This window comes from Peromyscus maniculatus, chromosome 16 (assembly GCF_049852395.1).
Source record: "Peromyscus maniculatus bairdii isolate BWxNUB_F1_BW_parent chromosome 16, HU_Pman_BW_mat_3.1, whole genome shotgun sequence".
Taxonomy (NCBI): Eukaryota; Metazoa; Chordata; class Mammalia; order Rodentia; family Cricetidae; genus Peromyscus; species Peromyscus maniculatus.
In genome coordinates this window covers 14403239-14419042 of record NC_134867.1, presented here as the reverse complement: position 1 = coordinate 14419042, position 15804 = coordinate 14403239, and the positions used below count along the sequence as shown (strand labels likewise).

Here is a 15804-nt window from a genome sequence, read left to right as displayed (position 1 = left end):
CAAGATTACCAGGAAAAGATGTTTTCCAACATCAACCATCATCAATCCAGCTTGGGAGACATTTTGTTAGTGACACATGTTCCCTTCCCCCTAAAACAATGAAGTGTTCCATGTGCTAACAACAGAGCTTAAAAAAAAGTAAAACAAAATTCTGCATTTTTATAAAACTTGATAAAAAATAGTATTTCAAACTGTGCAGTCACCAGAAGTACACAGTTATCAAAAATGCACACATCTCACTTGGTGTCTCCAGTGCCTCCAGCTTTTTGTGCCTGATCTGCTTTGGCGTCTCCGTTTTCTGCAGGATTATTTGTGTCCTTCCCAGCATCGACTTTCTCTTTCTTCCTCTTGGGGGACCTTCTCCCCCTTCTTTGCAGGGGCCTTTTTAGGCTTGGGCTCTGGCTTTGGAGGAGCAGGTTTAGCAGACAACCTTGCAGATCTTCTCTGTGGCTCGTCCTTCACCTTGCCCTTGTCTCCTTCAGTATCCCTTTCAGCCTTTCTCTGGGGCATGGCAGCTGCGGGGGACGTCGGCACTGAACACGGGGATGCAGTGGTGCACGTTTGGTCCATCCGGGAGTCGTTCTCCCTGCTTCTTCCTCCACTTTTAAGTCATTTTGAGTTGCTGTTGACTGAATGCCATTTTTGTTGTTGTTCTGTTTTATTTGAGACAGGGTCTTTCTGGGTGTGCTACAACCTGCTCTGTAGACCAGGCTGGCCTCGAACTCCTAGAGACCCGACTGCCTCTGTCTCCCCAGTGCTGGGATTAAAGGTGTGCATCACCACCAGCCAGCTAATTGTGTTTATTCTTTGCTGTGCAGGTTGTTCCCGCAGAATCTTTTGACATGAATAAGTACTATCCCTTTGGTTGGGAGAGCACTAGAGGGCCACCACACTTGGAAGAGTGACACGTGGATTGGTTGGAGGTCATTTGTGGAATTCTGTAGAATCTGTCGATGCTGAACTGAGAGTCATCCTAATGTAGAAGAGGACTTGTGATCCCTCAAAGATATCACAAAGATAGTCCGAATTTTGACTCTACCCATGACGTAGCAGTGACCTCATGTCTGTTTTCCCAGAATGTTAAACAGAATAAAGTTTTATGAACTATCCACCTTGTGGGAGCTGTAACTGTTTTCTGAATTACTTTCTCATTATTTTGGCTAAAATTTTGAAAATGCCCGCTTTGGTACCTGCCTCCCGTTTCTCATCTTTAACTTCTCAAATCTGTCATGCCACCTCCAGCCCCTGCAACGCTGTGTTCTGTTTGATGGGGCTGATATGATTGATGGGAAGGAAGGGACATTCAGGCTGAAGGATGATCGTTGAGCTCTCCACTTCAGGACCCTCGGGATCTGTTCCTCCCCTGAGCTTCCAGAGCACTAGGCCTCTCGTTCTGTTTCCTGGACTCGGCTTCTCCGTATCCGGCCCTGACCTCCCTGCAAGCCCACATCAACCCCGAACCAGCTCCTTCCCACCTCTGTTCTGATGTCCTCAGAGCCTGGCTGGATTTACATTATTTTAAACCTCTAACAAGGGGGGACTTACCCACAGGAGACATGTGACTTATCCCCAAGCAAGGAAGCAAGTAGCTGAAGAGAACTGGGATCCTGCCCTGGGACCTCTCTCCACACTCAGATGGCACAGTCTTTTCTCTGGCAGACAGAAACCCCTTCAGACTGGCAGCTCTCTGGGCAGTCTGAGTGTGCCTCAGCCTTCAGAATGGGAAGATGGAGGATTCCATCCGCTGTGAAAAGGGGCTCAGGAGAATCCGGGCTCTGGGGATGGAGCAGTCTCACACCTAGATCTTGGCCTAAGGGAGGTCCCCAGGATCAGAACTGTGGTCTGTAATCAGCTACATGTGGGAGAAAGGGTCTCTTTGAGGCCACTAGGCCTACAGTAAAGGTGTACGGGAGTAGGTACTTTCCAGCTCACGCACACTGGTGCACTGTCTCAGGCCCAGCCAGTAATTGATGGTGGAAGCATCTTATGGCCCAAGCTGCTAATAGATTCCAGGAGGGATGTAAGCCCTCAGAGAAAGTGTAAAGGAATCTACAACCTATGTATCCTTTGAGATGGCTTTGAAGCCTTTTAATAACTTTTTCGGAGAAAAGAGGGTTGACGCTCTGGTTTCCTTCTCCCTCAGCTGGTATTTTATTTTATTATTTTATTTCCCTCAGAAGCAGGGACAGCTTTTAGGAAAAGATGCACTTCACAGGAGTGGGCTGTGTGGGCTCGAGCAAAGGGAAAGCGTTTAGCAGCTCGCATGGTGCCACGTGATCCTGAAGGAGCCTCCACACTCTGCCAGCCTTCATTCCCTCCTCTTTGGAGGAAGGAGGACGACCCCTGCTCCACACACACCGAGACCAGCGAGCACAGTAAATGAAGCAAATGTGTCGTTTGGGGGTAGACTTCACAAACTGAAACGCATTGCCTAGTCAGACCCCGAAGGGGTTGTTTCCCCGTGGGAAGTGTGGAAGATGGAGCTGCTGAGATGCTACAGGCATTTTTTGACGAGTTCAGGTTTGCACCCTGCTCTCAATGGTGAGTCTCTGGAGAGACTGCAAAGCAAAGACCAGGTGGTTTCTGTCCCTGGTGCAGGTCACCTTTGGTGGATGTTGCCTGTACATTTCTCTTCACCAGACACGGTTCCTGCTGATGGCCCATGTGGTGCTTTGGATGAGATGCCCCTCATATGAGATGCCTCAGCCATATAAATATGATTCCCATTTGGTGGTACTGTCTGGAGTTAGGTTTAGGAGGTGTGGCCCTGATGGGCTGGAGGAAGCAGGCTAGGAGATTCCAAAAGCCGTGCTCCATGCCAGTACTCAGGAGGCAGAGGCAGGTGAATCTCTGTGGTTTTGAGACTGGCTTGATCTACGTAGTGACATAGGACAGTCAGGGCTACGTGGAGAGACCTTGTCTCAAAAACCAAAACAGACAGAAAAAGTCTTTCTTGGTTTCCAGTGTGCACTTTCTGCTTCCTCTTTGTGGTTCAGTTTGTGAGCCCCCCACCCCCACCCCGTGCTCAGCTCAGGCTGCTGTGTCTGCTGCCTGCTGTCCCTATCATTATGGACCTAACTCCCTGGAACTGTAAGCTTCACACAGGCTCTTCTGTCAAGTGCTTGGCATTCCTATGAGAAAGTCATGGCGTTTTATCCCAGCGGTAGAGAAGCAGCTAATACATTCCAACTCACTGTTCTGACAAGTGTTGCAATATTCAGTCACTGAAGTGAGGAAGGACTTGGCCCGTGCTTTTTCAGCTTCAGGGAATCCTGGTAAGACACAGATCCCTGGGTCCTACCCCTACGGGAAGCATTTCTAACGAGTTCCCAGGTAACAGTGAGTCTATTGATCCTAGACTCTGCCTCAGAATGACTAGAATTGGGAGTTTCAGAGCCCTCTCTTTGGGGCTGAAAGACCAAAGCTGTCCACTGGCCTGGTCCCCTCCTGTGACTCCTTCCTTGAAAACCCTAGGTACGAATACTTCTGTTAGTGCTGATGGGTCCCCCGGCTGTGCCAGGCTTGAGAAGTACATGGGCACATCCCGCCTCTGCCTCACTGCTCACTGGTGTTGCAGCACATGGCAGACATTGCAAGCATTTTCTCTCTCAGCACGAAAGGTTAGTGCTGTGGAATGTTCTGTATGTCCTGTGGGAGCCTGTTCTCGGGTTCCTCGTGGCGTTACCCAGCAGGTCTGCAATAGAGGATGATTAGGACCACGGGCCTGAGTGCAGGTGTCTGAGATGGTCTGCACTTGGCTGTGCTGGGGGATGTTCTGTATGGCAAATGTGTTGCTCTGATTGGTCAATAAATAAAACCTGATTGGCCATGGCTAGGAGGAAATATAGGCAGGACTAACAGAGAGGAGAAATAAAAGAACAGGAAGGCAGGAGTCACTGCCTGCAGCAGCTGCCAGGACAAGGAAGATGTAAAGTACTGGTAAGCCACGAGCCGTGTGGCAAGGTATAGATTTATAGAAATGGACTAATTTAAGATATAAGAACAGTTAGCAAGAAGCCTGCCACGGCCATACAGTTTTTTTGTTTGTTTGTTTGTTTTTTGTTTTTCGAGACAGGGTTTCTCTGTGTAGCTTTGTGCCTTTCCTGGAACTCACTCGGTAGCCCAGGCTGGCCTCGAACTCACAGAGATCCGCCTGCCTCTGCCTCCCGAGTGCTGGGATTAAAGGCGTGTGCCACCGCCACCCAGCATACAGTTTGTAACCAATAGAAGTCTCTGTGTTTACTTGGTTGGGTCTGAGCGGCTGTGGGACTGGCAGGTGACAAAGATTTGTCCTGACTGTGGGCAAGGCAGGTTAGCCCAAGTCTGACCGTGGGAACCCTTTCCTGACTTGGTCCTTCTGCAGAATTTGCTTTTGTGGCCTGGGAGCTTGGCTGAGTGCAGTCCTGTGACCCGGGAAAGTCTTGCACCCGGCCGATGGGCCAGTGCACGGTGATGGTGACACTGTGTGATCTAGACATTGCCCATCACTGCTTCCTGCCCTCACCTCCAGGCTGCCCGGGCCCCTCCCCAACATGCTGACAAGTTACCTGCCAGCCTGTCCCACCAGCCTGTCCTCACTGGCTGTTTGGTTCCGCCTCAGACCCTGGGAGTCCTCCCAACTGTGGCATCACCAGGTACCCGTTCTCCATTCCAGACCCCATTTCCACCTCATTGCTCTCTCCCAACTGAGAGTCAGGACTGGGGCTGCTTCCTGTATGGCTTTTCCTTGCCTAATTGTCCTGTTTTTGTTGTTGTTGTTCTCTCTCTCTCTCTCTCTCTCTGTCTGTCTGTCTGTCTGTCTGTCTCGGCATCATCACTTTCCCATGCTCACAGCCTGAAGCTCAGTTTTTCTTCACGTTTTATTTCATGAAGGCAGCATTGGGCCTTGCAATACTTGGCATATAGGAAATAATCTGTCTCATGAAGGCTTCTTGACCTGGCTCTGTCTATGGCTTGTTTCCTCTTGGAAGCTTAGCAACTTGTGGATACTTGATTTCTGTAGACTGTCCTGTGAATAGCTTTATTGAGCTATAATTCAAACACCACGCAGTTACTCAATTAAAGTACACAACTCAATGGTTTTTTTTTTTTAGGGAACTCACTGATCCATGTAACCACCATGTAATCAGTCTTACAGCATTCCCAACATGTTAGAAGGGAGCCCTGTAACCCTGTCCATCATCTCTCATTTCCCACCTGCTCACATCTCTAGCCCAAGCTGCCTATCTCAGTCTGCTTTCCTCCACGTAGATTTCTCTGTTTTGGGAACAGAGTTGTAGTGTGGAGTGGTTTCTGTGTGTGACTGGCTTCTTCCTCTTAGAATAAGGTTTTTAAGGTTCATCCATATTGTACCATGATAGTGATTCTTTCCTTTTCATGGCTTGGTAATATTCTGTTGGGTGGATATACTACGTTTTATATATCCATCTTTCTGTTGATTTGGGATGCCCCTAAATAGCCTTCCGGTTACTGAATTTTCCTAGGTTCTTAAGAGGATGAACTGGAGATGGGCCTTTGCGACTGGGAACCTAACACTTTGTTTTGTTGTTGAGGAGCCCAGAACTCTGAGGCATCAAGAGCCTTTTCTAAGTTCGTGGCATGATTCCCCAACAGAGCTAGAAACAGAACCTCAGGCATCTGAGTTACTAGTGGGACCTGTCTGGCACTTAGGATATGAAATCTGGAAATTATCTAAGTTTTCTTCAAGCAGCTCTTGGTGTCACAAATATTTTGAGTTTTTCTTTTTCTCATAGTCATCAGAAATGGTGGAAGGATGTTAGAGGTTTTTGTTTGCTCGTGTATTCTTTTTTATTTGAATATTTTTATTGAAAATAGATTTTTATACAATATATTCTGATTATGGTGCCCCTTCCCAGCTTCTCCCAGCTGCTCCCCACCCACCCAAATCCACATCCTTTCTTGCTCTCCATCATTAGAATACAAACAGGTATCTAAAGATGAAAAGAGGAAAATAAAACAAGATAAAATGAAAACAAGCAAGCCTGAGTAGGGCAAAACAAACGAACAATCAGAAAAGCAAGAGAAAGAAAAAAAAAAAAACAAGAAACATGTATAGATGCAAAGACACACACATTGGCAAACGTGGAAATCCCATAAAGACATAAAATCAGCAACCAAAATATACAAGCAAAAACTCTGTAGGGTGACACAGAGAGAGAGGGGTGGGGGAAGGAAGGGAGAAAAAAATAAACAAATCATTATGAGATGAAAAAACCCTTAAAAAATACAAATGAATTAGTTTATGAACCTGCCTTAAGATTGTTTTCTGTTCCCAGTGAGACTCCACTGGAGAAAACTAATTTTTCATTTGCCAGTGGTTATCAACTAGAGAAAGCTTCTGGGTTAGGGATGGGGCTGTCAATTCCCCTCTCAGCCCTGGGACCCCATAAGGCCTAGACCTGTACAGGCCCTGTGTATGCTACCACAACCTCTGTGACTTCCTATGAGCATCAACTGTTCTGCCTTGTTTTCTCGGTGCCCTCCATCCCCTCTGGTTCTCACACTCTTTCTGCCTGTTCCACAGGGTTCCCTGAGCTGCGAGGGGAGGGATTTGACAGAGACATCCCATTTAGTACCGAGTGTTCCAAGGTCTTTTACTCTCTGTACGTTGTCCAGCTGGGGGTCTCTGTATTTATTCTTACCTAGTGCAGGAGGAGGCATCTCCGATGATGGCTGAGCAAGGCACTGATCTATCTATGAGTACAGCAGAACATCATTAGGAGTCAGTTGATTGCTGTGCTCCCTTAGTGGAACAGTAGTCTTTGGTTTTCCCCTAGGTCCATGGCCTGCCTAGCCTCAGGTTCTTAGTCATCTGAGCAGTGTTGGGAATGAGTTTTGTGTCATGGAATGGGCCCTACATCCCATCAGTGGCTTTGTGCCGTGCTTACACCAGCACGTCTTGCAGGCAGGTAATTCTTGTAGATCTCGGGGTTTGTAGCTAGGCTGGTGTTGACCTCTCTCCTTGGCCAGCATGCAGAGTGCCTTCCAGGACCCTCAACACTGGTCGGTAGAAGTGAAGGCTCCAGCTCAGCTTCTCTATGTTCAACGAGAACACGGAGCTGTGTAGGTAGGGTACAGTAGTGTACAGGTAGTGTCTGCAGCAACAGAGCTTTACTGTGAGTTTCTGGAGAGCAGCCAATAGCCTTGGCAATAGCCTGGGTTGTTTTGGAGGTTCCCATGGGGCCCCTTTGGCCAACAACTTGATTAGATGTAACCTATTCCTAGAACTGGAGTCTTCATTTGGCAATGAGAGATGCCATCCTGGGACTCGGACTCCCTGTTACTTGGTAATTCCATTTAGAACACCTTCATGTATGTATATATTTTCAGAATCTTCTGCTAAATTAAGTTTCCTTACAACCCCTCAAATGGTCCTTAGTTTCAGCGTCCCTTTCTGTATTCAGTCTTCTCCCCCTCCCCATCTGATACTCCCATTTTAGCTTCACCTCTCCCAATCCATCCATAACTACCTAGTCTATTTCCCCTTCCCAGGGAGATCCAATCCTCCCCCAATCCTTTCCTTACTCTATAACTAACATCTATGGTTATATGGACAATAGCCTATTATAGGACACTTAACAGTTAACATCCACATATAATGAAATACATACCTTATTTGTCTTTTGGGGCCTGGATTATTTCATTAAGGATGATTTTTCTAACTACATCTATTTAGCTGATAATTTCACAGTTTCATTTTTTAACAGGTGAGTAATATTCCATAGTGTAAATGTACCACATTTTCTTTATCCATTCTTCTATTGACAGCCATTTAGATTGTTACCAGTTTCTAGCTGTTATGAATAGAGTTACAATGAACATGGTTGAGCAAGGTGCTCTGTAGTAGGATGTAGAGTTCTTTGGGTATATGCCCAAGAGTGGTATAGCTAGATCTTGAGGTAGTTCAATTCCTAGCTTCCTGAGGAACCACCACACCGATTTCCATACTGGCTGTACAAGTTTAAATTCCTAGCAGCAACAGATGAATGTTCCCCTTACTCCACATCCTCACCATCATGAGCTGTCATTTGTTTTATTGATCTTGGCCATTCTGACTAATGTAAGATGAAATCTCAAAGTTTTAATTTGCATTTCTCCGATGACTAAGTGTCCTGAACATTTCTTTAGGTGCTTCTCAGCCATTTGTGTTTCCTCTTTTGAGGATTTTGCTTAGATCTGTACTCCATTTATTTATTTGTTTTCTTGATGTTCAGTTTTCTTTTTTGAGTTCTTTATATATTTTAGATCTTAGTCCTCTATAGGATATAGTTGGTAAAAGTCTTTTCCCATTCTGTAGCCTGCCACTTTGTCTGATTGACGGTGTTCTTTCCCTGCCTAAGCTTTTCGGTTCCATGAGGTCCCATTTATTAATTGTTAATCTTAGTGCCCGTGTTAGTGATGTTCTGTTCAGAAAGTCTTTTCCTGTACCAAGGCTATACCTGACTTTCTCTCCTAACAGATCTAGTGTATCTGACCTTACATTAAAGAACTTTGATCCATTTAGAGTTGAGTTCTGTGCAGGATGATAAGTATGGATCTGTGTGCATTCTTGTACATGCAGACATCAAGTTTTACCAATGTCATTTATTTATGAGGCTGTCTTTCTTCTAGTGTGCATTTCTGCCTTCTTTATCAAAAGCCAGGTGACCATAGGTGTGTGGACTTATGTCGGGGTCTTCAATTTGATTTCATTGATCAATGTATCTGTTTTTGTGCCAATATCATGCTGTTATTATTACTCCATCTCTGTAAGACAGTTTGAGATCAGAGATGGTGATTCCTCCACCAGTTCTTTTATTATTCAGGATACTTTTGGCTATTCTGTTTTTGTTTTTGTTTTTTGTTTGTTTGTTTGTTTTGTGTGTGTGTGTTGCCATAGTATACAAGCTAGAGTCATCAGAGAGGAAGGAGCCTCAGTTGAGGAAATGCCTCCATGAGATCCAGCTGTAAGGCATTTTCTCAATTAGTGATCAATGGGTGAGGGCCCAGCCCATGTAGGTGGTGCCATCCCTGGGCTGGTGGTCCTGGGTTGTATAAGAAGGTGGGCTGAGCAAGCCAGGGGAAACAAGCCAGTAACAGCAAGACTCTATAGCCTCTGCATCAGCTCCTGCCTCTGGGATCTTGCCCTGCTTGAGTTCCTGTCCTGATGTTCTTCAGTGAGGAACAGCAATGTTGAAGTGTAAGCCAAATAAACCCTTTCTCCCCCAACTTGCTTTTTAGTCGTGGTGTTTTGTTGCAGCAATAGAAACCCTAACTAAGACACATATGAGGCTAGAAATTGTCCTTTCAAGATCTGTGAAGAATTGTGTTGGAAGTTTGATGACGATTGCGTTGAATCTGTAGACTGTTTTGGGTAGGATGGCCATTTTTACTATGTTAATCTTACTGATCCATGAGCATGGGAGATCTTTCTGGCTTCTGATATCTTCTTCAATGTCTTGAAATTTTTGTCTTACAAGTCTTTCACTTGCTTGCTCTTGTGATAGGTGTTGTTTCCCTGACGTCCTTCTCAGACAGTTTGCCATTTGCTACTGATTTTTGTGAGTTAATTTTATATCCAGGTAGTTTGCTGAAAGTGTTTATCAACTGTAGTTGTTTCCTGGTGTAATTTTTAGGGTTGCTTATGTCTACTATCATATCATCTGTAAATAAAGATACTCTGACTTCTTCCTTTCTAATCTGGACTCTCTTGAACTCCTGTCGTTGTCTCACTGCTCTAGTTAGGGCTTCAAGTACTTGAATAGGTACGGAGAGAGGGGACAGCCTTGTGTTGTACGTGTGTTCTTTCTTGACACTGTGGCTCGCCACGCTGGCTCACGTCTAGTACCGTCCATTTAGTGATGGACTGGAACAAAGCCGGAAGCCCTGCTAGAGAGATCATCTGTTGTCAAGGAATGCTTCTTCATTGCTTTGAATTTATCAAAAAAGTAAAAAAGTCCCCAAATCATTTTCTGAAGACAAAGGACACCTCGAGTCATCAATCACACAGACCTCCTCCAGGGTAGCTTCCAGATACATATTTCCCAAGATGTTTCTGACCTCCCATCTATTCCAGGTGTCACCTGTACCCACCCTGTCTCCTGGACTCTCTTCAACCATGCTCCTACCCCTCAGGAGATCTGAATTGTCCAGAGAATAGAACACAGCTCCCTCTCGCCTTGAAGACTCAAAAATTCCTGGTTTAATTCATAGTAGGGTTTCCGTAAGAAAAGAATAACTAACTAAGGAAGAAAAACAAGCTGATTCTTGAGGGGAAATTGCATTGGGTAATTTTCCTTTTTTCTACTGTCAGGTTTCTGAAAACCAGATCAGTGAACCACCGAAGTGACCCAGTTCACACTGAGCAGCCTAATGACACACAGGAAGGCAGAGCAGGTTGTTTTGTGTTACTGTGAAGTCGAACACACAAGTATCCTAAAATGCTATCTAGCAAGAGACCCAAAGGTGTTAGGAGCTATTTTTACATGAGAAAGTGAAAATGGAATTAGACTTTTCAAACCCTGAGAACATTTAGAAATTTACACCTAGTGGGTCTGGCATGAGTTTTGAATTTGTCTTTCTAACTGGTCAAGGCAGTGAGTGCTCAAGCCCGCCAGTCAAGGGGCACATTCCAAAGACCACTAGTTTACAGCCCAGCCTCTTAAACTGTGAGCCATGACGCCACATGGGGTCATGTCACTGAATGCTGTTGGTTAGAAAAATTCAGTATCAGTGAAAGGTTTCTGAATTTGCAACTACCAAAAGTAATCCAAAAATCTAGTGCTTCATGGATGCAAGGTGTTTATGGACACCCACTCGCCATCTGACGTCCCTGCAGCCTTTCTGCTGAACGCACTGAATACATATTTTGCATCGTATGCGTTGTCACGTGACGCCAGTGACCCTGCTTGAAATGCCATGGTTCAGCTTTGAGACTACTACTGTTGGTTATGAACCGTGGTGTTTCTGCAGTTTTTCCTGTTTCTGTGATAAAATGCTGGGATAAGGCAATTTACAGAAAAGCAGTTCATCTGGGCTCGCGGTTCAGGGGTACAGTCAACACCATGGGGAGGAAGTCACGGCAGCAAGAGCTTGAGGTGGCCGGTCACATTGCAAGTCAACAATCAGGAAGCAGAGAACAGCAGTGCTGGTACCCAGCTAGCTTTCTCCCTGGAAAAAATTCAACTTTGTCAGATTATGTGTATGGGCATCTTGCCTGCATGTTTATGTGCACCATGTGTGTGCCTGGTGCCCACAGAGGTCTCAAGATCACATTGGATCTGAAACTGGAGTTACAGATGGTTGCGAGCCACCATGTGGGTGCTGGGACTTGAACCCAGGTCCTCTGAAAGAGCAAGCAGCACTCTTAAGTGCCGAGCCATCCCTCCATCCCATTATAATTTTCTTTCGGTGTGTGTGTGTGTGTGTGTGTGTGTGTGTGTGTGTGTGTGTGTGTGTGTGTACACGCCGGCATGCTTGTGCTCGCTGTGGTAAGTGTGTAGACGTCAGAGGATAACTTGCAGAAGCAGGTCTTCCCTTCTACCATGTGGGTCCTGGGGGCCAAACTCAGGTCATGTGTCTCTTCCTGCTGAAGTATCTCACTGGCCTAACTTTCTCCTTTTTATGCAGCCCGGGACCTAGTCCAGGGAACAGTATTGCCCACTTTCAGGATGGGTCTTCCCGTCACAATCAACGTAATTCTTCACAGCTGCCGGGGGGGGGGGGGGGGGGGGGGGGGGGGGAGGCTGACTAATTCTTCACAGATGTGCTTCCGGCTTGCCTGATGCACGGTTACAGAGCCCAGTCGGCGAACATGTAACCAGCAGTGTTTTACTGCACATGCAAAATCTCTGCTCTCATGGGAACATCGTGGTTGAATTGTGGGAAGCAAGCACTAACAATACTTTTCTGCCACCATTTCTCAGTATGTGGGTCTCAAATTAGTGTATCACTGGATTGCATTGTGTTAGAAGGTTTGGTTTTGAAAATTGAGTTTTGAATTGTTGACTAATTGCATAAAAAAGATTAAATTAATTTTAGCTTGGAATTGAGACAGAATCCCAGTAATTTCTGAAATGGTTCTAAACATAATTCTGCCAATTTAGACTATGTGTTTACATGAAGTGGTGTCCTCAGCATTGAAGATTATAAAAATCAAACTATATCAACTATGAAAAATATTTAAGATGCTCTGTGTCCTGCAGGATCAAACATTCAACTGAGATTTAATTCTTGTGTAAAACTAAACAAACTGCCCATCTCATTAACACACAGCTCTGCTTTCCTCTTGCCTAGGTGGTAAAATTACATGCATCTCAAATAATTATTTTAAAATACATTTCTTTAAGGTTTGCTGTCAGCAAATATTTGATGTTTTACATGACCTGGGGTCATGGAAAAGTTTCTCAGTGTAAAAAAAGTACCAGTAGAATATTAAGTTCTCCTGGTAGCGGAGTTTTCAGTCTTGGGTTTATTCTTGACTCTACCCATCTTTCTTTCTAAGAAACAATGTATCCAAGTGGGAAATCTCCCCTCTATTTGAACCAGCTCTGTAAACTCATCCACATTTCCTCAGCACTTACATTGGAATGGCCCCACTGCTCACAAGAACACTTCCAAAGGAACTGTTTCCAAAAGGCTTTAGTGGAATCATCATCAGTGGAATAATGTTGCAGCCCTGACTACAGATTTTACCTCTGCACATAAAAAGAGTTCTTCAGATAATGTTAGTACAGATAAACAAATAACCACACAGCTCTCTCCCCCAGGATGCACATCCGGATGCATCTCCTCACATTTCCCTGGTCATTTTCCTTTGTACTCAAAGCCAGTAGGAAGTGAAGAAGGGTTTGGGGTGTGTGGTTCAGGGAAGTCGGGGAGAGGATATTGCTTTTTTTCTTTTTTAATTTCCAGTGTGCTCACTATGTCTTTTCTTCAGCTCAAATACACTGGAAAAGAATGAGAAGAACTATTATTTCCATGAAAACTCAGCTGTCCTTTTTAGTCACTCAGAGAGAGCAAAGAGACAGGCAGACACTAGAAGACAGATCTTTTCCCCTCTGTCTTAGAGGTAATAATTTGAGGTCTTCAATGTTCAGAGTCCTCAAATAGGTAGCTAATAAGGGGGCCTTTGGATTCCTGGGCAATAGAGAGAAGTATACTGTGTTTACCCTTAGCAAAGAAGATGTTCGTGCTGTGGTTAGGTACAACTCCATGGGAAAGGAGCAAGCATCCCCTCCAGCTGGAATGGATTTCAGTTCAAAAGGTGAAAATACAGTGGGTTCCACCTACCTCCTCACTCCCTCACACTACCTCTTGGTGACCCACCAGTACAGATCCACCCTTCGGCAAACCTGGGTGGTCACCCATCACTCAGTTGAGACCCCATTGCATGCCTCTCCCCACAGGGACTGCCAGTGCCTCCCAGCAGCAGGTACTCACTTTTGGGAACTGAGGCGGAGGAGGCTTTGTTGGTGATGCACCTGTCACATCCCATTAGTGCATGGGTGGGTTTCACTGGGTACAGGAGGTATGTCATTTATAGACAGAAATTGCATAATTAATCTTGATAGAATTTTGACGTTTTCTTGGCATGCAATTTTTCCATCAAGTAAAAAAACCTTTGGGAAGCAGGTCACATGGAATTTGAAACTCTGAAGTTCAAGACTAGGTACTTCTCATAACTTAAAGCAGCCCTGGAGGCTCATGGGAGATACATGCTCGCCTTTAGGTTCTGGCCTTATACCCCAGGTTTGACTGGGAGAAAGGACAGTGTTGAGGGCAGGTAGTTTTCCCAGAGCTGTTTGAGAAGACACAATGACTTTAGCGTTTCCCTATTCATTTTCTCTGAAAAAAGTATTTTTATTGTAGAAATTCTGTAGCTCAGATATTAAAAGCCAAGTGTATCGACATTGATCAAGACTTTCTGAGCTGGTTACATGAATGGATTCAAATCATGTCTGGCTTCTTCCACTCAACACTAGGAGTGGGAGACTCATCCATGCTGTTCCTCTAAAGCAGTAATCTTTTTCGTGACTGTATAGAACTCTACTGTGTGATGGCTCTCAATTTATCCACTTCCCTATTGATAGGCATGCTGACTACTTTCAGTTTTCACTGTTACAAGTGATGCTGTTATGAGCATGTTTGTACACCTGCCCCCCACCCCCCAAAACAATCGAATAACAATGCCCGAGTTTCACCTTGAAATTTTTTGGCACTGTGGAAATGAAAATGGCCGAGACATGGGGTTATTGATATTCTTAGCTTCAGTAGACCATGCAAAGCCATCTTCCAAAGAAACAGTAAGAGTCACCTGGAGAGGGGACGGGACCTGATGCTTTTCACTAATAGTCTTAGTGTTGTAAGATGTCCACCTCCAGGCGGCCCCTGATGGCATGTCTCAAGGTATACATGGAAATTCTTGAAAGTAGGGTGACTTGGCTCTGCCTGTATCTGGTCATATTCTTTGGGAAATGTCCCCAAAGAGGCATGGTCATTGGAATCTTTGCTCACAAGATGCAGACAGAAAAAAAAAAAGGGAGGCGTGATACAATTTGGATTAAAACCATTTGTTTTCTAGAAATTGACCAGTAACATATTTATGTTTTATACAGACTAGTGAGAAAAAATATTTCAGTTTTGAATGGCAGCCAAACACGGGGCATGAAAAGCACAGATTTCTGACAATGTGGAACTCTGTAACAATGTGTGGACTGCCAGGCCCCCGAAACACGTGAATACATGTTGTCAAAACAAAGGGCTTGAAGATAAGAAACATCTGTAGGCATGCCTGACCCTGTAACAGCTGCCACCCAAGTGACATAACCCCTCCAACTCTTTCCTGGCAGGTCCAGGAACTCTGGTACATTCCAAATGGTAAGACGAAAAGGTCATTGCCTTGTCTGCCTGGGCACGCGCACGCACGCGCACGCACACACACACATACACACACACACACACACACACACACACACACACTCACACACACACACACACACACACACACACAGACGTAGACCGTCAGAACCGCTTGCTAACATCTGATGAGAAGAGCCAGCACCACTTCTGGGTTTTCACGGAGGTTGTACATTTTTACAACAGAAACATTTTGGGTGAAAAAGACTGCGAATTTATGCCAGGCGCCACCCCAGTGATGGCTCAGCAGAGGCACTCTCCGCGTCCACGTGAGGTTTTGGCACGTGACTGCATGTGCCAGCCTTGCAGCTGGCATTTTAACTTCCAATTGTACACTGGCCAAAGTGGATGTGAAACACAAAGGCAGCATGCCAAGTGAGAATGAGGAGGAGGAAGAGGAGGGAGAGAACTCATCGGGTGGTGAGAGGACCCAGCCGGCGACCTGGAGTCAGCGCTTTAACCATGGGGCCCCCAGGCTGGCAAGGTCTTGAAAATACCTGATTTGGGCCCAGGGAAAGTGCTGAAATTAGGCTGTTAAAACATTCTGGTCTGTGTGAAGATCATACTACGACTGTAGATAAATTAATTATGCTCCCACAGTCTCAAAAGGATTCACAGAATTTCCCAAAAGAAGTTGTCAAACTAAATAATTGCTTGAAATATTTAGCGAGCTGCATGCAGGCTGAAGTAGCTAACAGTGAGAGCAGCTGCCGGCGCCTGTGAAAAGCTTTGGGAGGCAGCTCTGTTCTGGGGTCAGAGGACAAGCTCTGGGGGCAGATCCCTGCCCCATTCCTAGCTCAGGTGACCCTCAAGAAGCCACTGAGCTACTTCCAGCCCAGTTTCCAGAGTAATATCATGGCCGCAGGCATTAAATGACAATGCTTAGGT

At 45.4% G+C, this 15804-nt stretch overlaps 1 pseudogene; it reads right to left on the bottom strand.

Annotated features, from left to right (window-relative positions):
* Positions 1-236: 236 nt before the first annotated feature.
* Positions 237-510, bottom strand: LOC107401918 (non-histone chromosomal protein HMG-17 pseudogene; annotated as a pseudogene).
* Between the last annotated feature and the right edge of the window lie 15294 nt (positions 511-15804).